The 26,820-nt window shown below is 43.7% G+C and overlaps 1 protein-coding gene and 1 long non-coding RNA gene across 2 annotated transcripts in view; both read left to right on the forward strand.

Moving 5' to 3' along the window:
* The window catches only part of PRKCH (protein kinase C eta), a 225,956-nt gene that overhangs the window by 157,927 nt on the left and 41,209 nt on the right, over nt 1-26,820 (forward strand). The gene's annotated exons all lie outside the window — the stretch shown is intronic.
* LOC116591484 lies at nt 910-19,449 on the forward strand. Its single transcript, XR_004286019.1, has 3 exons — nt 910-920; nt 14,916-14,921; nt 17,388-19,449. It is a non-coding gene; the product is annotated as an uncharacterized LOC116591484 (long non-coding RNA).

Here is a 26,820-nt window from a genome sequence, read left to right on the forward strand (position 1 = left end):
GCCATTCCAGCATCTCTCTTGAGACTTCCCTGGGCCTCCCTAATCCCTGAGACGCAATGATATTGACATTGTTCTAGTTAATAACCCTACTGTGGCCTCTGTAAGTGTTCAAGTGAAAAAGAAGAGTCACGTGTCTCTTACTTTAAATCAAAAGTTAGAAATGATTAAGCTCAGTGAGGAAGGCATATTGAAAGCCACGATAGGGTGGAAACTAGGCCTTTTGCACCAGTCAGCCAAGTGGTAAATGCAAAGGGAAAGTTCTTGAAGGAAATCAAAAGTGCTAGTCCAGTGAACAGATGAATGATAAGAAAGCAAAACAGCCTTAATGTGGATATGGAGAAAGTTTGAGTGGTCTAGGTAGAATATCAGACAAGCCACAACATTCCCTTAAGCCAAAGCCTAATCCAGAGCAAGGCCCTCACTCTCTTCAAGTCTGTGAAGGCTGAGATGGGTGAGGAAGCTGCAGAAGAAAAATTTGAAGCTAGCAGAAGTTGTTTTTTTTTTTTTTAATTTTTTAATTTTTAAATAAACATATAATGTATTATTAGCCCCAGGGGTCGGTCTGTGAATCGCCACGTTTACACACTTCACAGCACTCACCATAGCACATACCCTCCCCAATGTCCATAACCCCACCACCCTTTCCCTGCCCCACTCCCCCTAGCAACCCTCAGTTTGTTTTGTGAGATTAAGAGTCTCTTATGGTTTGTCTCCCTCCCAATCCCATGTTGTTTCATTTGTTCTTTTCCTACCCCCCACAAAGCATCCCCACTTCCTCATATCAGGGAGATCATATGATAGTTGTCTTTCTCCAATTGACTTATTTCGCTCAACATAATACCCTCTAGTTCCATCCACGTCGTCGCAAATGGCAAGATTTCATTTCTTTTGATAGCTGCATAGTATTCCATTGTGTATGTGTACCACATCTTCTTATCCATTCATCTGTTGATGGCATCTAGGTTCTTTCCATAGTTTGGCTGTTGTGGACATTGCTGCTATAAACATTCGGGTGCAGGTGCCCCTTCGGATCACTACGTTTGTATCTTTAGGGTAAATACCCAGTAGTGCAATTGCTGGGTCATAAGGTAGCTCTATTTTCAACTTTTTGAGGAACCTCCATGCTGTTTTCTAGAGTGGTTGCACCAGCTCGCATTCCCACCAGCAGTGTAGGAGGGTTCCCCTTTCTCCACATCCTTGCCAGCATCTGTCATTTCCTGACTTGTTAATTTTAGCCATTCTGAGTGGTGTGAGGTGGTATCTCATTGTGGTTTTGATTTGTATTTCCCTGATGCCGAGTGATGTGGAGCACAGAGGTTGGTTCTTGAGGCTTAAGGAGCAAAGCCGTCTCCATAAACATCAGAGTACAGGTGAAGCCCCAAATGCTGATACAGAAGCTTCAGTGAGTTGTCCAGAAGGCCTAGCTAAGATCATTAGTGAAGGAGAATGCACTAAATAACAGATTTGCAATGTAGGCAAATCAACCTTATTTTGGGAAAAGATATCATCTAGGACTTTCTGAGGTGGAAAAGAGAAGTTCATGCTGGTTTCAAAGCTTCAAAGGACAGGCTCACTCTCTTGTTAGGGGCCAGTGCAGCTGGTGACTTTAAGTTGAAGCCAATGCTCATGGGCCATTCCAAAAATTCTCAGACCCTTAAGAATTATGTTAAATCTACTCTGACTGTAGACTCTATAAATGGAATGAGAAAGCCTCTGTAGCAGCACATCTGTTTACAACATGGTTTACTGAATATTTTAGACCTACTTTTGAGACTTGCTGCTCAGAGAAAAAGAATCCCTTCAAAATATGACTGCTCTGACAGTGTACGTGGTCACCCAGGAGCTTTCATGGAGATGTACAATGAGATGAATGTTATTTTCGTTGACTGCAAACACAGCATCCATTCTGCAGCCCATGGATCAAGGAGTCATTTTGACTTTCAATTGTTAATAGTTAAGAAATACATTCCATAAAGACTATAGCTGCCATGGATAGTGATTCCTGTAATGGATCTGGGCAAAGTCAGTTGAAAACCTTCTGGAAAGGATTCACCATTCTAGATGCAATTAAGAACATTCATGGGATGAGGTCAAAATATTAGCCTGAGCAGGAGTTGGAAGAAGTGGCTTCTAACCCTCATGGATGATGACCTTGAGGCTTTGAGGCTTCAGTGGAGGAAATCATTGTAGATGTGGAAATAGCAAGAGAATTGGAATTAGAAGTGGAGCCTGAAGACGGGACTAATTGCTGCGATCTCATAATCGAACTTGAATGGATGAGTAGTTGTTTCTTCTGCATGAGCAAAGAAAGTGGTTTTTTCAGATGGAATCTACTCCATGAGGGGTAGATGCCATGAGGATTGTTGGAATAAGCACAAAGGATTTAGAATAGGACATAAGCTTAGTTGATAAAGGAGGGGTAGGGTTTGAGAGGACTGAGTCAATTTTGAAAGACGCTCTAGTGTGGATAAAAATGCTATCGAATCACATCACAAGCTCCAGAGAAATGGTTCACGAAAGAAAGAGTCAATCAATGTAGCAAACTCCATTGTTGCCTTATTTAAAGAAATTTTTACGGCCAATCCAGCCTTTAGCAACCACCACCCTGATCAGTCAGGAATCATCATCCCAGAGGCAAGAACTTCCAGCAGCAAAAAGATTACAGCTTGCTGAAATCTCAGATGCTGGTTAGCATTTTTTAGCAATAAAGTATTTTAAAATTAAGATACGTATATTGTTTTTTTTTAGACATAATGCTGCTGCCAATTAATAGACAACAGTGTAGCGTAAACATAGCTTTTCTGTGCACTGGGAAAGCAAAAAATGGATTTACTTTTTTTCATACATCTCTGTCTGGAACAGAACCTGCAGTATCTCTGAGGTATGCCTATAGGGGCGTGGTTATTTGTTTGTTTGTTTGTTTGTTTGTTTGTTGTCAGCGCAGGTTTTTATTTTTCAGCAAGGTACAAAGATGGTACCATGGGTAAGTCATTGTCCATTAGGACTTTAGAAGTTCCTTAGGCTCCTTGACCTTCTTCTCTTTCTTAGCCAGCCAAGCCTTATGTGAGAGGAGAAAGGCCAGCTACATTTCTGTGCTTTTCCGCTTGACCCTGATTCTCAGATGTGTTCACTTGCATTTCATGGAGGAATAGAAGCCCAGTTCCTTGGAGATAGAGCAAGAGCAGGGTTTGGGCCTTTGCATTTGGTTGGAAGGTCTGGGGCTGCCATGGCCCAGAGACCAAGAAAAAAGGGCTGGGAAGTAAGCAGTCAATGAGCCACTTTGCTAAGGGGAAAAAAAGACTATTCATTCCTTTGTCCTGGGCTTGTTGGCTGATTGGAAGCCCAGATAGAGCTCATGAATAATTTACAACGGCTGTTGACTTTTTTCAGAGTCAAGTCCTACAGAAAAGTTAGAAGACAAAGGGGCATGCATCCCATTTACCTGCCCTGCAGCATTACAGGACCCCATTTTCTATCATGTTTCATAATCTGTATTAAAGGGGAATTCAGCCATCACTGACATTTCAACCCCAAACCCCTAAAGCCAGCCAGCACATAGTGGATTTGCCGTTTTTGACAAGGCATAGAATGTATCTAAAACATATTTCGTGAAAAAGCCTTTATAGAAGAGCACGGTTCAAGTATTGATTCCTCCTTACCATTGACACTTGAACATAGTACATTTTAATACACACTTGGAACCCATGAGTCTGGTCACTTTGTGCCCTTTGTACTTCTTGGCATGCTATGTGCATGGTAATCAGTGTTTCCTCCTAAAGCCCCACGTGCTTGCTGTGGTGGTTTTGTTGTCCCATTGTCCAGATGTGGAACTAAACCACAAAGGCTCCAGACCTGAAATATATTGTCTTTTACATGTATGCTTAATGTAGCACATGAACTTTTAAAGAAAATCACCTTTGAGTTCTCCTCAGTTTCAGAGAACAGTCTCTCTCTCATTTGACTATTTTTTTTTAAAAACTCAGAATTTGGGAAGATTGAAGAGCTCCCTCCAAGATAAGGTCTGTTAAGCTAATCTCTGAAAACAGCTGCTGGAGCTGTGGGGATTTACCAGTCTTTAATATCATCTGACTCTTGTTTATCAAGGATATCATTCAGGACCATCAGATGCCTTGCTGACTTCAGACACCTGTGTGATTTGAAATTAGCATAGTTTTGTTTGGAGAGCCACCTCTGTAAGCATTCCTCCTATGTCTATGAATTCAGTTAATCTATTTTCCAACCAATTTGTGCATGGGTCAGTCAATGATGACTATCACATGCTTGAGTCACTGTTTTCGGATATCTACCTCTCCCCCTCTTGGAAACCATAACATCTGTTACAACATCTGTTAGATTCCCATCTCCCGGGAACTTCTCACTCCTAAGTATTTCTTACCAGCAGAATGTCAGGGTCCTCAAATGTCTTTCATTTGAGCCTGGAATTTTGGACTCTTACTGTTACCTCACCTATATCGGAATTCACTTCAATATTTTTATTTGTTGTACTCACTCTAGTGAGAAAAATCTTCCTTTCAGATAAAGATGAAAGCCAGATTAGGAGCTCTGTTCTCTCTTTGCCGTTTAATAAAATCATTTCTTCTCCAAGAAGTAAGTCTACTCTTCCTTGATCTGCTTGCTGTGAAAACAACGACAAATCATCATTTGTTTTTTCCAATATGGCCCTTGTTTCTTTAGGATGCACTAGCCATGGGATTCTCCATACGCTGGTAACTTTTCGCTTTCGATTTTGTCTGTGAGCCCTTACCTAGGATTGTTACTAAAACTCCAAATGTTTTTAGTCACATTCCTGCTGCTTCTCTTAGCTTGTCACGATTGCTCATTCAGTGCCTGTCCTTCCACTGTCACCAGAAAGTGGCTTCAAGATCATTTTTCAAAAATGTGAAGGAGAACTCAGAGGATTTCCAGCTTATTAGAATGGCTGGATGTTTCTCCCAGTGAAACTTGGCCACTTTCCTCCTCCCTTCAGCAAGTGTTTATTGAGCATCAACTCTCTGCCAAGGATATGAGTACAATGATGAGTAAAACCAAAATACTCCCTTGAGGAGGGTGTGGTCTAGTGAGGGAAAAAGATATCAATCAAATGATCATACTAATAGAAAATCACAGTGGTGGCCAGTGCCGTGAAGAAGAGGAGAGCATTGCAATGAGGGAGAACTTCTAATACAGTAATTCAGTGTGGTCAGAGAAAGACAGAAGAGTGTTCTAAGGAAGTGACTCTTGAGCTGAGGTGGCCAGTGAAGAGAGATGGAAAGAACAGTTAAGACAGAAGAAATAGCAAATGCCGGTTCCCAGTATCAGGAGGAAGCATGGCAAGTTCTGGGGCTCTAAAGGAGGCCAATGAGTTTGGAGTCTAGGAGGCATAGCCTCCCATAATAGGCATTTCATTATCCTAGAGTGTTCATTGTCATCTGATGACTTCAAGATTTCGTTAGACACTCCTTGTAAGTAATTTATTTAAAAGTTTGGTAAGGCTGGTCATTTTGCTGCCAGTTGCTGGAGGAACAAATCATCCATTCACAGTGAGTTCCTTGTGTCCGATTTTATACGTTTATATTCAACAATGGAATTATAAAAATACTAGAGCCAGACGAGGCCTCTGAGTATGCCAAGTTCTCTTTTATAGATGAGGAAATTTCAAGTCTGAAATATCCAAACAGTAAATTGCTTCTCAGAGTGGATGTTTTCACCTATAATTTGTTTTCCATCCCAGGGGAAAAAAAGGAAAAATAAAACTGTTAGAATATTTTGTTTCAACCTTTAACTTACTGCTGACATGAGGAGCTAATTAGGACATTTGGAGGCATTTGATACTGTTCACTCTTATTTCAGTAAGGAAAATGCAGTTGAGCTCAGAACATATTTACTGAGCTCCCACTTTTATTAGGAGATATAAATACCAAAGGAATAGATGTGGTATCTGCCCTTTGAGGCTCTTTCTGTGGATTGGGAGAGATGGCCCACAAAGGCACGTGGGTTCTAGAATTGGAGTATGCCCGGCATATTATGGGAGCACAGAGAAGGGCCACTTACCCTAACGTGGTGGTTTAGGCAAACTTTCTGTAGAAGGTGATGGAAGTTAAACCTGAACAGAAATAAGGTATTTAGGTAGGGGGCAAGCTTGAGCAGAAGTTGAGAAGCATGAAAATTCATGGTGAGTACGTGGGTGGAGTGGAAAACTACAAGAATTTTGGAACTTAAATTTGGAGCTCTGGTGGAAGATAAAGCTCCAGGGGTTGGCAGAAACAAAGCTATGAAAAAGCTTAACATTCTTGAGATATTTGAGTTCTGTATCACTTACAATTGGGTGCTGTTGCCTGTAATAGGAAATGGGATATGATGGTGCCTCAACCAAGTTAGAAATGTATTTGTCTCTCCCATAAAAAGTCTGGAAGTAGGCAGTCCAGCTGTGCCACGAAAGCTCCATGGAGTCATTTGGGGCCCGAGATTTCTATCTCTTCTGCTTAGCCATCTTTAAGGCCACCTGGTGGCCCAGGGTGTTTGCTAAAGCTTCCAGAGTCATCTCTGTATTCATTCCAGGCAGTAAGAAGCACAAAGAACACATCTCCCAGCTGAGTTAGCTCTCTTTAAAGAGCCTGAAATTCCACACATTACCAAGGAATTGGCCAGAACTTGGTCCCATGACTACACCAAGCTGCAGTGAAGGCTAGGAAATCATTATGTGGCCATGTTCCAGCCACAGATCAGGATTTTCTTTTTCTCTTTTTTTTAAAGATTTTATTTATTTATTTGACAGAGATCACAAGTAGGCAGAGAGGCAGGCAAAGAGAGGAGGAAGCAGGCTTCCTGCTGAGCAGAGAGCCCGATGTGGGGCTTGATCCCAGGACCCTGGGATCATGACCTGAGCCGAAGGCAGAAGCTTTAACCTACTGAGCCACCCAGGCACCCCCAGGGTTTTCTTATTAAGGAAAAAGGGGGCAGGATAGTTATTTGATAGGAAACTCACAGTGTCAGACAGAAATTCCATGCCAGGGAATTTGGGTTTGGGTAGCAGGTGAAGAAGAATCTTTGAGGCGTTTCCAGCAGCTTTCCTGACTTGAGTGGACTTACGCTTCATATTTATTTGGGGGAGGGAGCATACAGACATGGACATGTGGGTAGCAGCAGGGGTTGAATTTGAGACTATTGCAGTGTTCTAAGTTAGATAATAATGAGGACCTGAACCAAGATGGTGGTGGGAGGGCTGAGGAGAAGGGCGTAAGATGAAGAGATATGAGCAAGTACAGCAGTCAAACCTTAGTGACTGGGTGGATCCAGGAGGTGGAGGAGAAACCTGGGGTCATTTCTAGGTGTTCAGTCAGAAGGTTGAACGCGTGATGCTGCCATTATCTGGAGAGATCATGAGCGCAGGAAGACATCTTGGCAGAAGCAGAAGATGATGAGACATAGAAAAATAATATGTCAGGTACCTGAGACACGTTCCCATGGAGATGTGAAATGGGCAGGTGGATATGAGTCTGAAGCTCAGAGGAAAAAGATGGGCTGGAATACATAGAAGTCATCAGGACATAGCTCTTAGTTCAGATTATGGGGACCAGATGATATCACCCAACAAGAGTGTCTTAAATGGAATGGTGAGCCAAGGACAGAACCCTAGGAAACTAGACCCCATTATAAATCTGCCTAAATTTGGCTCTGGGGCTTGCAAAATTTTTTGATACACTGCATCATTTAGAGTCAGTGTAGCTAAAGTGCAATTCCATTTAAATTACAGTGCTATAAGGGAATAGAAAAGGATCACTTATTTGTGCTTTCAACTGAAAGAATGCTGGGCTTGGTTTTCAGAAGATGTGGGCGCCAGACCCAGCCCTGATTCCTGCTGGTCCGGGAGATGTGGGCAGGTTGCAGAGTGCTCTGAGCCCTTTTGCCTGTCTGTGCACTACATGGCTTCCCTGCAGGGTATAGATGAAGCTCAGATCACATGAAAGTGAAAGTGTGAAAGCTCTTTGAAACATGCCGTGTCAATATAAGAAGTTATTCCTTGTATATATGCTATCAACTGATTTGTGTTTTCTTTCCTTTTTTTTTTTTTTTTTTTTTAAGATTTTCTTTATTTGACAGAGATCGCAAGTAGGCAAAAGGCAGGCAGAGCGGGGTGGGGGTGGGGGGGTGAACAGGCTCCTCACTGAGCAGAGAGCCTGACACGGGGCTCAATCCCAGGACCCTGAGATCATGACCTGAGTCAAAGGCAGAGGCTTAACCCACTGAGCCACCCAGGTGCCCCAATTTGGGTTTTCTTTGTAGCAGAGGCTTGGGCTGAATTTATTCTCAAGACAGTTCCTCAAGAATTCTTGACTGAAATTGGAGTTGTAGCTTATAAATATCAACCCTCTGAAGACTGGTCTTTTTTTTTTTTTTTTTTTAACATTTTATTTATTCATTTGAGAGAGTGAGAGAGAGCATGAGAGGGGAGAAGCAGACTCCTCATGGAGCTGGGAGGCCGATGTGGGACTCAATCCCGGGACTCCGGGATCATGACCTGAGCTGAAGGCAGTCGCCTAACCAACTGAGCTACCCAGGCACCTTTTTTTTTTTTTTTTTTTTTTTTTTTTTTAATATTTTATGTATTCATTTGAGAGAGAGAGCATGAAGGGAGAAAGTCAGAGGGAGAAGCAGACTCAAGACTGGTCTTTTTATAGGAAACTAAATTTGTGATTTCCTTTCAGACCAAATCATTTTATTTGCATTTTAGCAATATTTTGAAATTGTGTATAGTTAGCGTACTAACCACATACTTACCCTAAATCCTTAAGGTAGTTTCCTAAAGAGGCCCCGGAGCATACGGGACAGATTGTAAGACGTGGAGACTATGTTTTTGCATTTTGTTTAAATTTCAGCTCTCTAATGTATGGGGGGAGCAGCTGGGAACTCATTAGGGATTTACCTTTTCTGGTACTGAAGCAAATTTTTGGTTTTTCATTTTGAGGGGAGATTCAAGAACTTTTTTTGGACCATTACTGGAGCCCATCTCCTGGCAGCTTAGTCCCGGCAATGCAGTTTCTCAAAGGACCCAGATTAATGGCAGAAAGAAATTCTGAAACATTTTGTTTCTGTACTTCACTTTCTGTACTTATTAAATCAGAATATTGATCCCGGCATACCTCATCCGCACTTGACCTTTTGCATCAACAGGGACTGTGGTTCTTTGGAACTAATGGATAAATCTGTTAATTGATTCTACTCACTGATGAAATCAGACCACCAGCATTGTTCTTCTCCACAGCAAATTGATTGATCAGCCTATTGCTTCATTATAATTAAATACAATCCTGGATTTATCTGCTAAGCGATAAAAATACAGTCACTCAGTCCTTAGGTATCAGATGAACATTTGTAAAAAGTGGTTCAGTTGTTCAGTTCGAGAAGTGTTTATGAAATGCCTACTCAGTGCAAAGCTTTATGTCGGGTCCCCAGAGAGTAAAAGAGGGCCAAAGAAAGGCCTTCCCTCAAGCTGGGGTGTTTATTCAATCCTTTAACACATATGTGTTAAGCCTCTACCATGTGTGAGGCACTGTGCTAAGCTCTGGAAACAAATCAGACAAAACCCCATGTTCTCAAGGAGCTCAAATTCTAGCCCAGGTAGTCAGATAAACAAAAAGTGAATGTATTGAATGTCAGGGCAATAAATTCTATGGAGCGAAAGTGGTGTAAGGGGTAGATAAGGTTCAGGGAGAACAGGACATTTGCGGAGTTGAGCAGAGACCTAAGGACATGAGGAAGCAAGCTCTGCGTTAATATCTGCGGGAAAAACATTCTGGGTGGAAGGAATGGCAAGAACACAGAGCCATCGGGAGGGGAGTGTGCTCTGCAGAGTCAAGGAGTGGCAGAGAGAAGAGTGGGCTGGAGCAGGGTGCACCGGGGCAGAGTGGAGGGAAGGGACCCCAGCTGGTTCTGCGATACAGAATAGCACCCACGTGAACTTAGCGTTTCTCTCTAAGGATAAATGTCTCTGTAAGGAGCTTCTACTTAATGAATTTGTAACCTCTTAGGACATCTCTCCAAGCAAATGGAATTATTCCAGTTTTACGCATCCAAGGAAACATGAGGTTCTGGGAAGTAAAATAACGTGTTCAAGGTCACACAGTATGTGATGGAATTCTTGCAGCCCCACGACAGTTCTGAATCCATGAAGATGCCAAGTTCCCTCAACCGACAGGTCTTGGCAGGTGCACCGAATGCTCTCTGCCTTCTCTGCCAGGCTAAGTCCTGTCAACCTGTGCGGTCTCAGCTCAGTCACCTCCGCTAGGAAACTTCCCAGACTCTTCACCCCTGAACACGAGCTAGCTTAGGTTCCTATCCCGTCTGCTCCCTTGGTTTCCTGTAATACCCTCCCCCTCACACTTTTCCTGGCCTGTGTGTCTCTGCATACAGGCCGCTTCATGAGGGCAGGGAACTCGCCTGTCCGGCCCATTCATCGTCTGTCTCCAGCATTACACTAATCCAAACCCATGATTTGCTCAGAATTGAAGGTAGTGTCTTTTCGCAAATGAAAGCCTTCTGAGAATTTGCTTTACTGAAAAGAGCACTGGAGAATCCATCCTTGTGGTTTTCAACTGTTTGTTCTAATTCTTTAAGAAATTTAAAACTTGAATTTTCATTTTGATAATATAAAAAATTCTTTCACCTATTATAAGGATACAGTTCTTCCTTGCGATTATAATTCTCAAAGGAAAGTTATTTCATAGGAAAAGACTTGGTCAGTGCTTCTTCAAAGGTTCTTTAGAAAGGGTCCATGCAGTACTTAAGTTTGAGAAACCGCAATGATCCCTGCCATGATTTCTTCTATCACATCTCTATATTTTATGACTTAGAAGTTGTATGCTTTTTGCTTAAGGTGATGCTAATCCCTTTCAGAATTACGTTCGCTCTGTCTGCTCTATTCAGAGGACTTCACTGTGTATCAATTTCAAGTTTTATGCCTTTCAGCTAAAAGTAAAGGTAATAACTTTTTCACACTCATTTTATAAACTGGACATTGTAGAGTGAGGTAGGAAACCCGGTGATGTCACTTTTCTGTAGTATGTGTAAGATACTGAATATTACACCCTAAAGTTTAAGGGGCTGTATCTTCAAACTAGGCTGTACAAAACTATTCTACTCATAAAAACATGCATGTCGTTTTCATGGTGTATATATTCATTAATGAAAGCAATGATTTTCCCCTGTATTTTAAATTTTTTAAATAAAATTTATTCTCACCTTTCTAATTATAAAAGTAACATACAGTAACTGTTGAAAATTTAAAATACAAAAAATAAAGATGAAATAACCTCTACACCTACCACTGAAGGATAACCAGTTTTCTTTTGATCTATTTTCTTAAAATTTTTAAATGTGTTTACTTTTTTAAAAAGGAAAAAAGTTGAAGTCATACTATATAAACATTCTTAACCTGATATTTTAATTACTTAATATGTTATAACCATTTTCCCTTACCCTTAAAGTTGCCTACATTCTTTTTTTAAATTTTTAAATTTAAATTCAATTTAGTTAACTTATACTGTATTATGAGTTTCAGGGATAGAATTTAGTGATTCATCAGTTGAATGTAACACTCAGCACTCATTCCATCAAGGCCCCTCCTTAATGTCCATCACCCGGTTACCCCATCCTCCCACCCTTCCCCCCCTCCAGCAACCCTCAGTTTGTTCTCTACAGTGAAGAGTTTCTTATGGTCTATCTCCCTCTCTGTTTTCATCTTATTTTATTTTTCCTTCCCTTCCCCTATGTTCATCTGTTTTGTTTCTTCAGTTCCACATATGAGTGAAATCATATGGTATTTGTCTTTCTCTGACTTATTTCGCTTAGCATAATATTCTTTAGCTCCAACCACATCATTGACGATGGCAAGATTTCATTCTTTTTGATGGCTGAGTAATATTCCATTGTATTTATACAGCACATCTTCTTTATCCATTCATCTTTAACTAATACTAAGTGATGCAGAATGGTCTGTCAGGTGGGCCTACTTAATTCATAGTACATTTAAGTTGATTTACTATTATTAATAATGATGTATAGTCTTATAATCTATTTTATCTGTTGGATCCATCTATTGGATCAGTCTTGGATTCTTTCCCTAGAACTGGATTCCTGGAGGTTCTGCTCAGTGAAAAGGCCTGCACGTTGTCACAACAGCTTCTTGCTGCTCCATCTCAAGGCAGGAGAAAGAGAAGAGGCAGGCTTTCTAGAATCTCTTCTTGCAAGGGCACTAATCCCATCATGAGGGCCCCCTCCTCCTGACCTCATGTAACTCTAACTACTTCCCAAAGGCCTTATCTCCAAATATCACATTATGAGCTTAGGGTTTCAACACTAATTGGAGGGGCACGTAAACAGTCTATACAGTCCCTTCATTTACACATGTATTCAGTGTTTTAATGACTTCTATTACATTAAGCAAGGCGCTCTGCAACTACTTGGCTTGACAGTGCAAAATCTACATGGAAATGATTTCAACCCAGATGAGAGTAGCACCTGCTGGAGTTGAAAATGCAATGGACTGATGTGAGGGAACAGCTGAGGATTAGGTGACGGCTGTGTCACCTAATCAGTGAATCTTTCAGTTCACTGAGCCATGTGTATTAGTCTTGGAGCTATGTTTTCAGATGTGTTAAGACCAAATCCTTCTCCTAGATCCCAGTACTTAAGCCTGGCAGGATAAATAGCCAGCGGAGAGTTTGCCTCTTGATAGATAAGAGGTCTTGTCTTGATAGACACATGGTCTGCAATGTGTGCTTGAAGGCGGATGTTTTTCCATTGCCTTGCAAATGTCGAATTTTATGTATTAGGAGACTTCCTAACTTGGTGCAGGTGGCCTGTTAGTGTTTGACAAAAACGCTCAGACACTGATGAGTTTCGGGGTTCAGTTGCAAAGAGAAGTGAGTGAAAACGGACAGGCAAGCTGCTGCACACTCTGGAGAATGACATCACTGAGTGATGTGGGTCTGGAGGTGTGTGCGTGGTGCACACGGTGGGGAGGTGGCAGTGTGTGTGGCCTTTCGGTTCTCCTTCCTCCCTTGGCACAGCTCCTCTAGCCTCCAGAGTACCCATTCAGACCTTCTCTTTCACATACAAAATCGCCATGCTACACCATTTTTGATACTCATCAAAACTTACCTCTCCCATATCCCACTGATAAAATTCTAGAGTCTCAGTTGGAAGAGAGTTCAATGTTATATGCTCTTCTCTTTCAAAGCATGAATGTTTAACAACCTCCCAAGTGGTCCTTTTTTTCTATGCTTAAGCACCTCCAAACAGAGAGTAGCTTGTTACCTCCACTTCTAGGCACCTATGACTGTTAGAAATTTCACTTTTATACTTGCTTGAACAGGGTCTCCCTGTATCATCTGTTCATTGGTTCTGGACCTTGATGGAGTAAAGGGGAAAAATGCAGATCTCTACAAGAAAGCCCTTCAGATATTTGAAAGCAATCTGGATCTTCCAGTGTAGTTTACCTGTCAAAGAAGGAAAATCCTAGTGATGTGGTGTCATTTATTCTGGCTCTCTTGTTGCAGTCACTGATTTCTGAGCAATCATTAGCCATCCGTGTAATTTTTTTATTCTAGATTCTTGAGCAATATCCAGTTGACTTGTTATATTCTTCTCTTGTCAAACCAGAAGTATCTGAAGTAGTAATTGATAGTATATGAACATTCGTGTTGCCTCTCCCAGGTCAGATTTGGGCTTTAATTGAATTTTGTTCATGCTGACTATTGGAGTAGCAGTCATGCTGGGAAGTTAGTTGTAGGATGTCAAGATAGAGCATTCAAGGTTTCCTTCCATGTAGATCTTAAAAGAATGTAATGCCTGCCTACCTTTATAGTATAGCCGTCAGCCTCTTTGTGCACATAAAACAGAGGAGATAGTCGTGAACCCAGGAATGAGGGGCCCCTGGCTGTTGTCCGCTCTGAAAAGGTGGGCACTTTTCACTCAGGTCGATCAGTGCCTTGCTCCAGGGTGAATTGCCAGAGATGAGACATGGAATGAGCCCAGGTGTGGGCCTGGGGAGACGAAGATGTGACCACCTCAATTTAGAGAGACCTGTGGAACTCCTAATCAAATGATCCATCTCAGAGTCGTAAATGCCAGGCTAACCTTTGAGACGGTGACCAGACTCTAGTCTGGTTGCATGGCAGCAGTATGAGAATGAGGCAGTATTGGCTTTAGGGAAGTGCAAGGCTTTGGAATCAAACTCAGATTGGAAGCTTACTTCCACCCTGTACCAGCTCTGTGATTCCAGATAAACTCTTAATTTCTCTAAGTCTTCATTTCCTAATATACAGCATGGGCATAACAGTGCCACCTGTCCCGGGGATTACTGTGAGCTTTCAGTTCGCAGGGCTTGCTTATGGTCTGGTCTCAGTTAATGCTGCATGCACGTTATCAGTTCTAAGGAGGAAAAGTGATTAGGAAAAAAACTTGGAACAGTGAATCCATTGAAGAGATGGGCAGATTCAGTAAGGAAATGACTGAGCCCAATCATGACATACCCATTCTGTGGAATTCTGTGCAACTGTGAAAAGAAAGAATGAGTTAGATCTTCATTTATGGATGGCGAGAGGTGGGGGTAGCAGGAAATTGTCCCTGACAGATAAATAAGTGAAAAAGAAAGAAGTTAAAGAGTAGTATGTATGCTCATTTCAGTCCCATTTTTTCTGTACTAAAGAAGTAGCAAAAGCCATCTGAACATAGATACATGTGTGGGGAAAGTTGCAGAAGAACGGAAACAAAGCTCTTTGGGATGGGGTGGACAGTTTTTGTGGTTTGGTTTTTTTTTTAAGATTTTATTTATTTGACAGAGAGACATAGCAAGAGAGGGAATGCAAGCAGGGTGAGTGGGAGAGAGAGAAGCAGACTTCCTATAGAGCAGTGAGTCCCATGTGGGGGTTGATCCCAGGACCCTGGGATCATGACCTGAGCAGAATGCAGATGCTTAACGACTGAGCCATCCTAGTGCCCCGGTTATTAATTTTTTATGTGTCTTCATATCGTATCACTGCTGGTGGTGCGATTGTGTTACTCTTGTGATTTTTGAGAACAATTTTTTTTTAAAGAAATAAGAGAAAACAAAAGGAGATACACCAAAGATGAGGAGAAATCTCTTGATGGGGCCTGAGAGGGAATTGTCAGAGGGAAGGGGTGTTGTCCAGGATGTCCAGGAGAGCACAGAGTAAAAAGCCAAAGGACGCATACTTTTTCTCTCAGTTGTCATGGCTCTGTCAGGGCTCGCATCCGGAACTTTGCTTTGATTTTTCTTTTTCATTTGGTATCCCTCAGTTTCTGGTGCAGGACATAGCATTATTTCTTATTTCTTCATTTCGCTTTTATTTCTAGCAAGTGAGCCAACACATGTCTGGGGGAATGCACCGGGAGAGAAAAGTGATATGACAATGGGTGTAAACAAGGCATTGTTTAATCTGAGAAAATGGAGAGGAATGTCAGTGTCATTTAATTAGATGACATAATGCATACATGTGATAAAAAAAAAAAGGAGAGGGGCGCCTGGGTGGCTCAGTGGGTTGAAGACTCTGCCTTCAGCTCGGGTCCTGGTCCCGGGGTCCTGGGATCGAGCCCCGCATCGGGCTCTCTGCTCAGCAGGGAGCCTGCTTCCTCCTCTCTCTCTCTGCCTGCCTCTCTGCCTACCTGTGATCTCTGTCTGTCAGATAAATAAATAAAATCTTTAAAAAAAAAAAAAAAAGGAGAAATGTATAGCTCTTCTAAAAAGATTACAGGGATGCTAAATCCTGCCTCCCAGTTTGTTTTTCTCAAGGCAAGCAGTTACCCATTTCCTATATGTCCTTTCACAAATTGCCTTGTGCGTATACCAGCTCCGTGTTTGACTGTTCCCTGTGGAAAGACAAATGGTGCTATTGGATACACTGGAAGAACAGAGGTTTTTCCTAAGTCTTTAGAAAGACCAGCTCTAAAGTATAAAAAAGGTAGCAGCTGAGCCTCCTTTTCTTTTCAGGGAAGGGTGTGTGGGTGAGGGTTCAAACCTGCAAAGAATTCTGCTCTTGTTAGAGAAACTGTGCTGGTTTGTTCAGATCATGTAACAGGCTTATAAAAGTTTATTGCAGTTACATAGCCACAAAGAGAAATTTATTTCCAGCCCTACACGTAGAGCAGTTGCATCAGCTGTTATTTATAACTGGATTAAGGAGCAGCAGCACATAACTTCCACCCTGGCTGGCTGGTGCCTGCCTTCCCGCACAAGGGGCTTGCTGGTCTACCAGGAGCTTCTCAGCCTTTCTCTGCAAGGCTGTGGAGCGAGCGCTGCCCCAGGGGAGGAGGAGAAACCCTGCGTATGCTGCGGTCTCTGGAACACAGGGAACATGTAGAGGCATCCAAATCGTGCAAATTAAGCAAGAAGCGAGTATTAAATCTTCCTTTAATCCAAGCAGTAAGAAGCCTTGCCCCTCCCAAGTTCACCTCGTGAGGATTTTAACACTCCTTTGACAAAGGTATAGGAGTATGAGCAATAGAGGACAGCAGGTGATAGTGAGTCAGGACATTCGCCCTTTGGAAGAACAGGTCTTGTCATTGCCAGCCCTTCCCGGGGTACCTGTGGCTCTTGCATTAATTCGTGGAGGGCGGGAAGGAAGCCTATTTTGCTTTTGTGTTAGTTTGTTTTAACTCCCACACTAGAGGGTGGAATTGGGAAAAATGAGCCGTAGCCGTGGCCGTGAAATTAACTTACAGCTGGGGAAACCAATTTTGACACAGTGAAATCTGCAGGCTGCTGGCCGGCCACTTGACTGCCCCACAGAGGAAAGGGATACGATTTGGGCCCAAAGAACAGTAGAGTTTTGTTTCCTCATCCGTGAACAGACAGGTTCAAACCCGTCAAAGGCGGTAACTGAGTTTCCTTATGACTGACTTCTATGTGGGGTAGTGATTCCCCCACTCCCCCCCCCGCCGAAGAATCTGGTTGAGTAATTCAGAAAGTTAAAAAATAACAACAACAAAAAAGAAATAAATGAGAAAAGTTAGCCAAGGCCTGCCGCGGATGCCAGGAAGGTATACACAGACTGGAAGAGTCTGTGAGGTCTTTGTTTGTTTCTCCCCATGCAAATACTCGGCCCCACTGGACGGAGCTTGAGTGCAGTATCTGTTCCGCTACCATTGAAGAAACAGGACTCTGTTCTCCACAGCTTATTCCTTGGGGTTTCAGAATGTAAAATATGAAGTGTGTATAATCACAGTTCCCAGCATTTCTTGGCATTTCAGCTTTGGCAGCAAGAATGGGAAAAACTGAAGCTTTTATGGCCAGGAAGGCTGAGGGTAATCTTTGTGCTGTGGCACCACCAGAGGAAGTAAATATGTTAAGAAGCACTTTCCCTCAGAAGTCCGTGTTCATCCAAAAAGAGGGAGAGGCGAGGGCTTATTACCAGGCGTGAGATAGTTCCATGGTATCTCCCTTGACCTATAACCTAGAAAGGGTGGCCTGTGACACACTGTATTTAAAGAGTTCAGCTCTAGAACTGACAATTTACCAGAGAAACTCAAGATACCGTACTTTCTGAGAATTAATTCTCAAGATTAAAAACTCAGCAAGGAGTTCACCGTGAGAAGAATTCAATGAAGAACAAGTACTTTCAACAAAAGCCGAATTTCAACTTTGATTCACTGACCTGGGGAAAGACATCATCAGCCCCCATGTCTTAGTTTGCCCAGAGAAGTCCCAGTTGGGTCTTGTGACCTCCTCACCCAGACCCCCTTTCATCCGCAGAGTCCCATTTTGGACAGTATACTGCACAGTCACCCTGCAAAGAGGTGTCCACATGCTATGGCTTCCCCCACCCCCACCCCCGTGACATGGTAGAACCAAAGGAAAAAGGATATTTTTACAAACTGAGAGGGGGCCCCCTTCTGTAGGAGGGGAATTCTCCCAGCATTTTCCATTCAGAGACTATCTGCTCCTACTCTATGAGTTGGAAATGTAGGAACTGACTATTTTACAATGCCTTTTTTAGTGTACATCACTGTCTTGGTATCAAAGACACACTGGGGCACACTTCCTTTCCTGGAGTCTCATGGTTTACTTCCTTTACATGACGCTTTAATGTATTTCCATGCGATATAAATTTATGATCATAACCTTATGGGCCTCCACTCATTTGTTTATCCATGCGTCCAGTCAGCCATTCATCTGTTCAGGCAACACATATTCACTGAGACCTACTCTGTGTCTTAGGATGTCACAGTGAGGAGGATAGGGCCAGGACTCAGCCCACCAGAAGCAGGTGTCCAGTGCAAACATATAAAGATGTACAAGTAACCACCATTTGTGAAAATTACGTGGAAGGAGATAAGTAAGTTTTTCATTTTCAGTTTTACTCCACAGAGCTAACGAAAAGGGAAATGAAAGAGACAGATACCTCTCCCCACGTGTTTCATTATTGAACAGCTCATGTATTTTATACTGAAAGAGCTTCAGAATAGGGTCTGATGAGGACATTCCAGTCACAGAGTTTTAGCCAAATAGAATGCAGACATCTACACAACTAAAGTTCAGTTTAAAAAACAAAAACAAGGAGCCCAAGGCCAGACCATCAGGAACTGTCCACACTCCATTTGGCCCTGGCCGCTAATTAACTTCCTCCAAAGGCCCCAGGTGTTCTTTTGCTCCAAATCAATACCCATGAGGCCTGGTTCAGTCTTCCATTTCAGTAGCTCCCCTTGTGGGTCCCTCAGAGAAAATGAGGGCAGTGTTAGAATTTTACAACCACAAATGAGCTTTTCCACCTCACTTTGGAAACATTGAGCCATCCCTCCAAAGTTTGGAAGACGGAAAGACTGCTCAAGAAAATCTGCTGGAAAATTTGAGAGCTAAGAGAAATGTCAGGAATATCATCTTTCATCATGGAATTTCTCCGCACTGCTGTGGTCTCCCGTGAGTCAGCAGGAGGAACTTGGCCACACTGCAGCGTCAGGCCTCAAATCAGCAGGGCTGTGTCAGGGTCCTGGCCCCGGGGCGGGGGTGGGGGGAATATGTGGAGGGTAAGTTGCCAGCCCAGCGATGCAGGCTGCTTTGAGTGTGTGACACTAACCCTCCTAAGCCAAGTTCAACCCCCCTGGGTTCTTGGCTGGGCTGTCTCTGAGAAGCTCATCTGCCTTTGTTCTTTTTCCAACATTTGCCTCCTGCCACTCTCCCCAAAACTTTCTCTTCAGTGCCAAGAGTGGGTCTCCTAGAGAACCAGATGCCATCCTTCCCCGAGACTTCCACGAAGGATGGGATAGGCCTTCAGTCACCCCACCACCTCCTCTTCCTCTCTACCACACAGTGACTTCCTGAGCAGACATTGAAAGTAATAGTTTGGTCCTAATAGAGTAAGGGATCCTGTAGTCAGTGGCCTTCCATGAAGCCTCCTTTTTTTTTTTTTTTCTAAATATTTTATTTATGTATTTGGCAGAGAGACACATCAAGAGAGGGAACACAAGCAGGGGAATTGGGAGAGGGAGACGCAGGCTTCCCGCTGAGCAGGGAGCCTGATTTGGAGCTCTATCCCAGGACCCTGGGATCATGACCTGAGCCAAAGGCAGATGCTTAATGACTGAGCCACCCAAGTGCCCCTCCATGAAGCCTCTTATAAGGCATTGGTGCCTTCAAATAGAATTATGTAGACTCTATTTTCTTTGAAGGTGAATCTGTATGCATAAACTTTCTTGTTCCTGCTGGTCCCCAACCTTTAACACAGCAACTGACACGAGGAATGTGTACTAACCACTAAGTTCCTGGATTCCAAGAAACTACAAATCACAAAATACTGATAATTTTTGATTCGATGAAAATGAGAGTACTGGCAGTTGGTAAGTTTTTTGTTTTTGTTTTGTTTAGTTTTGTTTTGGTCATTAGTTTTAAGGAACTTACCTGTTTCGGAGGCATTAGAGGGAAGGGAGCAAGACTGGATCTTAAACCCAAGGCAATACAGAGGTTGCAGTTTTCTTCTCTACATAGCAAAAGAGGACTGTTGTCCTGTAGGCAGAATGATAGAGATTAGCTTGTTTAAAGATACTATTAAGGCCATCCTAGTGACAGGGAAAAGGAGACAGAAGCCCAGATGGTTAGAAAAAATGTATGATCAGCTGGATTTTCAAGTTCTTCCTTTTTTATGTGCTTGTCAGGCTTCTTCAGGAGAGTATAGAAAGAACAGTGGTATGGGAGACACCCACATTTTCCTCTGTGTCAGAAAGGCAAAGTTTGCCTACCCCTCTGCAAACTCTTGGTAAATGCGTGCTCTTGGTAATCTCCTTGCCAGAACCTGGGGAATCTGGTCTCAGATTAAGAGTGGGTGTGCATATCTCTCAGTATTATATAGGAAAAAGATAAAAAATGCAGCTAAGGTGGTAGAGTTTATCTTGGAAGTGAGGCCCTGTATTAGCAATGGTCTTTCTCTGCTGATTTCTTCTCAAATAAATGTTCCTTGAGACGGGAGCCTGAGGGCGTTATTGCTCTCTGTCCAAACTTACACTCACATTTTTTGTTTTTTCTCTCAAGACACAGAGTTGAAGGAATCTTGTCACTTCATTCCCGTCCAGGTTCTCACCTGCTCAAGGTGAGCACTGGTCTGAGGAATGTTCAGATTCCGGTAAGGCATTCTGAGCCTGGGTGGTGGGGCTGGGCCAGTCCAGGGTCTAGAGAACCGGGCAGAGGCAGAAGGGGACTCTCGAACAGACCCTACATCCTGCCAACCCTACGCCTGAGGCCGAGCCTCAGTCCTCTGCCAGAGCTCATGCTTTCTAGGAATTGCATTTGAAGCAGGTTGTGAGTTATAGCATATAAGATTGTGAATTACAGCATAAATATGTGTTTTACAGAGAATTTTTAAAAAATTTTTATTTATTTATTTAAGAGAGAAAGAGAGCATGAGTGGGGTGAGGGACAGAGGGAAAGGGAGAAGCAGACTCTCCATTGAGCAAGGAGCCCAATGTGGGGCTCGATCCCACAACCCTGAGATCATGACCTGAGCTGAAGGCAGATGCTTAACTGACTGAACCACCCAGGCATCCTGTGTGTTTGTTTTAAATGGACTTTTCGGTTTGAAAGTGCCCTTCACCTCCACCTGATGTGCTGTTGTGCCCTCATTTGTCCTTGTTTGGCTCGTGCTTTCAAACAAACATACAGGTTCAGAGTAGACCATCATTAAGTGGTCCCTGGACTTTGTTTGACCATGAGGACTTCGCCATTGAGTTGCTCATTGAATGTGCCCTACACAAATGCTTTGTACTGGGTTTGGCTCTGATGACCAAAAGATAAGTAAAACAGTATCCTTGCCTTCAAGAATTTAGTCTGCCGGGGGCTCCAAATGCTATATAAATCGACAGTTTATGACATAGTACCATAAATGCTCAAAGGAAAATGTAATGCAATGAGAGTGCAGGAAAGGAAGTTATTAACTCTAATGGAGAGAGTCAGCAGAGGCTTTAGAGAAGACATGGGATTTGAACCCTAGGTTTTCATTAACAGCCGACTGTGGAAATACAGGTCAGAGAGATGGAGCCATAGGAATGAAGGTCTGGAGATAGACAAGCATCCTGTGCTAAGGACTCACGAGGATTCAGTGTGACCAGAAGAGCAGAGCAGGGGGAGGTAGCAGTAGGTTGGGGCGAGAACACGGAAGGCTTGGAAGGCCAGGCTACGAAGTGTGGGCTCTCTTTGCTTGTGTGTAGAAGCCATCAGAAGTTTTTGAGAAAGAGACTCACAGGAAATAAATGCCATGTATTAAACAGGGAACAGAGGGCAAGCCTGGAAGCCAGGAGTTCAGGTAGGAGGCTTTGGAGTAAGTCAGCCAAGAAAGAGGCATGGTGGAGCCCCTGGCTGGCTCAGTTGCAAGAATGGGAGACTCTTGATCTCAGGATCATGAGTTTGGGGCCCATGGTGGGCGAAGAGATGACTAAAAATAAATAAACTTTAAAAAAAAAAAAAAAGGCATGACTTGAAGCAAGCCAAGACAGTGGGAGGAGGAGGGAAAGGAGGGAGGGAGTGATACATAGAGAAAGAGTGAGAAGATGCCAAGGAGTCGGGTTTGGGGTCCAAGGAGTAGACATTAAGGATGATTTCCAGATTCCCAGCTGAGATCTCTAAAACTTTTAACTGAGTGAAAGGAGCAGTTGGGTAAAATCCAGGCTTCATCCTTTGTTGTTTGAAGGCTTGACATCCCTAGGAGCTATGCCCCCAAATCAGCTCTTTCTAATTTATCATGCAAGTGCAGATCTCTGGAGAGGGGTGTCATGGTAGAGATGGAAATTGGGGAGCCATCTGTCTCGGGTAATATTTGAATCCATGGGATTCAGTTGCACACAGCAACTGCACAGCTGGGCACATTGTGCACTAAACAGCCCTTAGAGAGCGACCCTCTCAGGGTCCTTGAAGATTTGTATCGTAACACTGAATTTTCTAGGAGCTGGTGGTAACATGTCTTGAGAAAGGGGAGCCTTTTTCTAATTTGAGCAAAGGCACCATTTGGTCTGGCAGTCATTCTGGAAAGAAAACTAAGCAAGAGCCAAGCACAGAACCTTAGGGAACAGCCTACCTTTTAAGGGAGAGCAGAGGAAGAGCCCACAAAGGAGACACTTAAGAGGGGTTAGAGACTTAAGCCGGACCGTATTTTGTTGCCTTGGGATTTACCTGAAAACACAGCCACCGCTGTGCAGTAAACTCTCATCTGACTTTGGTTTTGAGACTCAGTAGAGCGCCTGCTAACACTGTCAGTTTTCCCTTTTCATACAGCCACTGGGTTTTCTTCCTTGACTCAGCAGGTGGGATAGTTAACAGACTCCATTTGTTAGGACAGAGAATGATCGCGCCTGGGGCTCTGTTCCTGAGAGCCAGAGCAGCGCAGGTGAGCAACACCCAGGACAAACAGCAGCCTCCAGAATGCCCTCTCCATAGCCCTCTCTGGGTGCTCCTGGGAGAGTAGGCCATGTTTACTGTCCTTAGGAAAGGGTTCTACTTCAGGTCACTCACCCCTGTTAACATCTGGCTCCAGCCAGCCAGGAGCTGCTGGGGCAACTCCCAGCCCAGAACGGGCGGAACCTCCCAGATGGCCCTGAGTCCCACCCTCTGAGGGCCTGGCAGGGTAGAGGAAGCTTTTTGCCACCTGAGCCACACAAGAAAGAAAAAGCAATTCCAAACAATGGCTTAGAGGCTGTCTCAACTTCCTTGTGGCACAAACCATGAAGCTGACAGCCTTCCCCATGTGTGCCAACAGGATGGTATAAATACTTCTTACAGAAGAGAAAGCGTGCCTTGGCCCATGATTCTCCACCTACGCAGCCCTGTCCTTGCTGCCTCCTGGCACTTCTGACCTCATTTCTTTCAGTGGAAAGTTAGAGGAGAGATGGCACTACCTTTCTGGGCAGGAATGTGTTAGTAACCCAGATCAAAAACTCCAAGTTCACATCTCTGTCAATGGGATTCAGGCTCTATAGGCAGAGAAAACACTGGAATGGTCATAAAACTCGGAAGGAAACTGGGACCTATCTGAGTGGGTGGAACTCAGTTGCTTGTGTATCACCTAGATCAGTGCGTGAAAAAGTTCTGTTTCCAAGATAATTCACTTTTTTCAGATCTTAAATTTTGATAATTTTCTTTCTTTTTTTTTTTAAAGATTTTATTTTTTTATTTGAGAGAGAGACAGAGAGAGCATGAGCAAGGAGAAGGTCAGAGGGAGAAGCAGACTCCCCATGGAGCTGGGAGCCCGAGGCAGGACTCGATCCCAGGACTCCGGGATCATGACCTGAGCCGAAGGCAGTCGTCCAACCAACTGAGCCGCCCAGGCATCCCAATAATTTTCTTTATCAGCTGATTCTCTGCTTCTTAGTTGGAATGAGGATTAGAGTCCCTTTTCCAGTGGGAAAAAGATTACTTGTCCTGTCTCTCTGGCTTGCTTGGTTTTTATTGTTGTTGTTCTGTTTTTTTTTTACTAACCATAAGTGAGCCTAGGTTCCCTGGCTCTATGCATCTAAGGCCTTCAGGAAGCTCTCAGGAGGATTTCACACACTACATCCTATAAATGGGCAGGTGATCATTTTACACCCTTTTTAAAAAGGGTTCTGCAACAGAGAGGAGAGAAAAGACGTTTTCTGTGGCATCATCGGGGAAATCCAGGAGTGGAACCCAAGAAGCTGAGGTTCAGGAAATGTGTTCCCAGGCTGCCTTCTCTGAAAAACACAGGCAACCAGTTGGTTTCCAGTGAAATTTTTGGTTTATCAACTTTCAAAAAGAAATGAGTTCCATACGATGGAAATCGTGTTCTTTGGTTTAGGCTTAAATGGAGCTTTTAAGTAGTTTCTATGTAACAGTCCATCCTTTCTGGTTTTGGAGTTTTCCATTGAGCTGAAAAAAAAAAAATCAAATGAGCTTTTCAGCTTGATGAAGGACTTCGGGAATCTCATTATTCCTTCTCTTCCTGGACTGACCTTTTAATTTTATGCAAGATGTACCAGGGTGATTTGTCTTGTCTGGTTATAATACCACTGTGTTGTAAGGATGCTTAATCACCAGGCACACACATTAGTCACCAGTTGCTGTACCCACAAGCCCAGCTTCCTTCTGTTAACTGGAGTACCAGCCTGAGCACTGGAGAAGAAACAATGCTCCTGGATGGGTGGCATCAAACATTCACAGCAGATACAGAAAGCAGCTTCTGTCACTTCTTCCACATTTCCTCTGCTCCCTTTCTGTACAGGACACAGAGGCTTGGGAGGGAGATACACAGGCCGGAAGGATTTTATGCACAAGGAGTATTTGGGTAAAGGGAATGCAACCCCAGTTTAGGATAAGAAACTTTGGGCTTGTTCAGTTCAATCCACACTTAATTGCCCACTCAGCCCTGGGCCAGGCACCTTGTTCCGAGGTTAGCAGAAATAAGCATGGGGAGGTCCAACAGGGAAGCCAACAGTTACAGTCAGTGCTGTCGATGCTGTAATTAGAAGCAGCACCACATACCACTGGAGCATGGAGGGGATACACCAAGCTTGTCCTCGGAAGGGATGTGGAACCCTCCCAAGACGGCAAGGCTTCAGTGAGAATGAAGTCATCTGCCCGGGAGAGAGGAAGGAAGAAAGGTGCAAGGCCAGAGGTGATGGTAAACCAGTGGGTTCTTTTCCCTTTTTGCTCCCTTTAGGACTGGTATTTTTATAAAATGTAGTAAAAGTAAATCACTAGAAAAATAAAATTTTTAAAAGACGTAAAGTAGATTCAACAGACATAAAAGTACTGTCCAATAGTTATAAAAGTTTCTAAGCACTTAGTCTTAATTTTTCTTCTTACTTCATTGCTACTTACTTCATTTATTCATCATTCATTCATTCATTCATTTATTCATTCTTTTTCTACTTCATTGCAGGCCGGTAGTGGTTTTTTTTTTTTTTTTAAGATATTTATTTATTTATTTATTTATTTATTTGATAGAGATCACAAGTAGGCAGAGAGGCAAGCAGAGAGAGAGAGGAGGAAGCAGGCTCCCTGCTGAGCAGAGAACCCGATGTGGGACTCGATCCCAGGACCCTGAGATCATGACCTGAGCCGAAGGCAGCGGCTCAACCCACTGAGCCACCCAGGCGCCCCTGGTAGTGGTTTATAGGTGAGTGCTAATCCAAGTGCACAGCAGGGTGTACCTGAGGGGAGAGAGGTCTGCGAGAGAGCAGGGGGATCTGAGCAGAGGGAGAGTCCTGGGGGAGGAAATAGGGCTGCAGGGGCAGGCAGAGGCCCCACCGTGGAGAGCTGTGGGTGCTAAAGTTAGTCAGGGCCTCTTAAAGGTATAAGCATTCAAGAACTGAATTTCAGAAAAACAGCTGGCCCAGCACAAAGAAGCGGGGAGAGTAGAGGTGGTGAAACCAGTTAGGAGAGACCATGATCCAGGTGGGACCCGATGGAGCTATATGGAGGCCGGGGCAGTGCGGTGGGGAGAGGGTGCCTGGTTCTGAAGACAGTCAGGAGGAGTGGTTGTCAGTGCTCGGTGACAGGTGGAGGAGTGGGGGAGAGATGTCATCCAGTACCATCCCGTCATTTACAGATGAATAAACTGAGGCCCAGCCGGGTGACAGAGCTGAGTCTAGAAGTTCTGCTTTTGACTCAGGACAAGTTTTCTTGCCCCTTGACTAACTGACCAGACAGGGTACCAGGTAATACCAGCATCCCAGTGTGTCTACCCTGAGTCCCCATGCTACCTCTGAAGGGAGGGAAGGGTACGTGTCCTTCAGAAGGTTCCAGGTAGGGGCACCTGGGTGGCTCAGTCAGTTAAGCGGCTGCCTTCGGCTTGGGTCGTGATCCCAGGGTCCTGGGATCGAGCCCCACATTGACTTCCTGCTCAGGGGGAGTCTTCTTCTCCCTCTCCCTCTGCCTGCTGCTCTGCCTACTTGTACTCCCTATCTCTCTGTCAAATAAATAAATAAAATCTTAAAAAAAAAAAAAAAAGTTCCAGGTACACTGAGACAGTGACTTGCTCACGGACACGTCACACCCCTCCACCCCACTGCCCAGCTGCCCTCAGCCGGTCTACATGACCTCCTGTGCTCTCTGCTCACGGTCCCTGCCTTCATGACTGAAGCTGCCCCAAGGTTCACTGTGTCCTGTAGTGGCTAGTTAAAGCCGTGTAAATCCTGTTTAGGCAGTTGGCAGAATTTTTAATATCCTTCTTTAATAGGAACAAAGGTTACTCTCACCTATATGCCAGACGTGAACAGGGAGTCACCAAGCAGGGCCAGCTTTCCTTTCTGGTATCTCCTGGTATCTCGCTTACTAGTCTGGAAGGATTAATGTCTGGAGTAGGATGG

This window comes from Mustela erminea, chromosome 5 (genome assembly GCF_009829155.1).
Source record: "Mustela erminea isolate mMusErm1 chromosome 5, mMusErm1.Pri, whole genome shotgun sequence".
Lineage (NCBI taxonomy): Eukaryota > Metazoa > Chordata > Mammalia > Carnivora > Mustelidae > Mustela > Mustela erminea.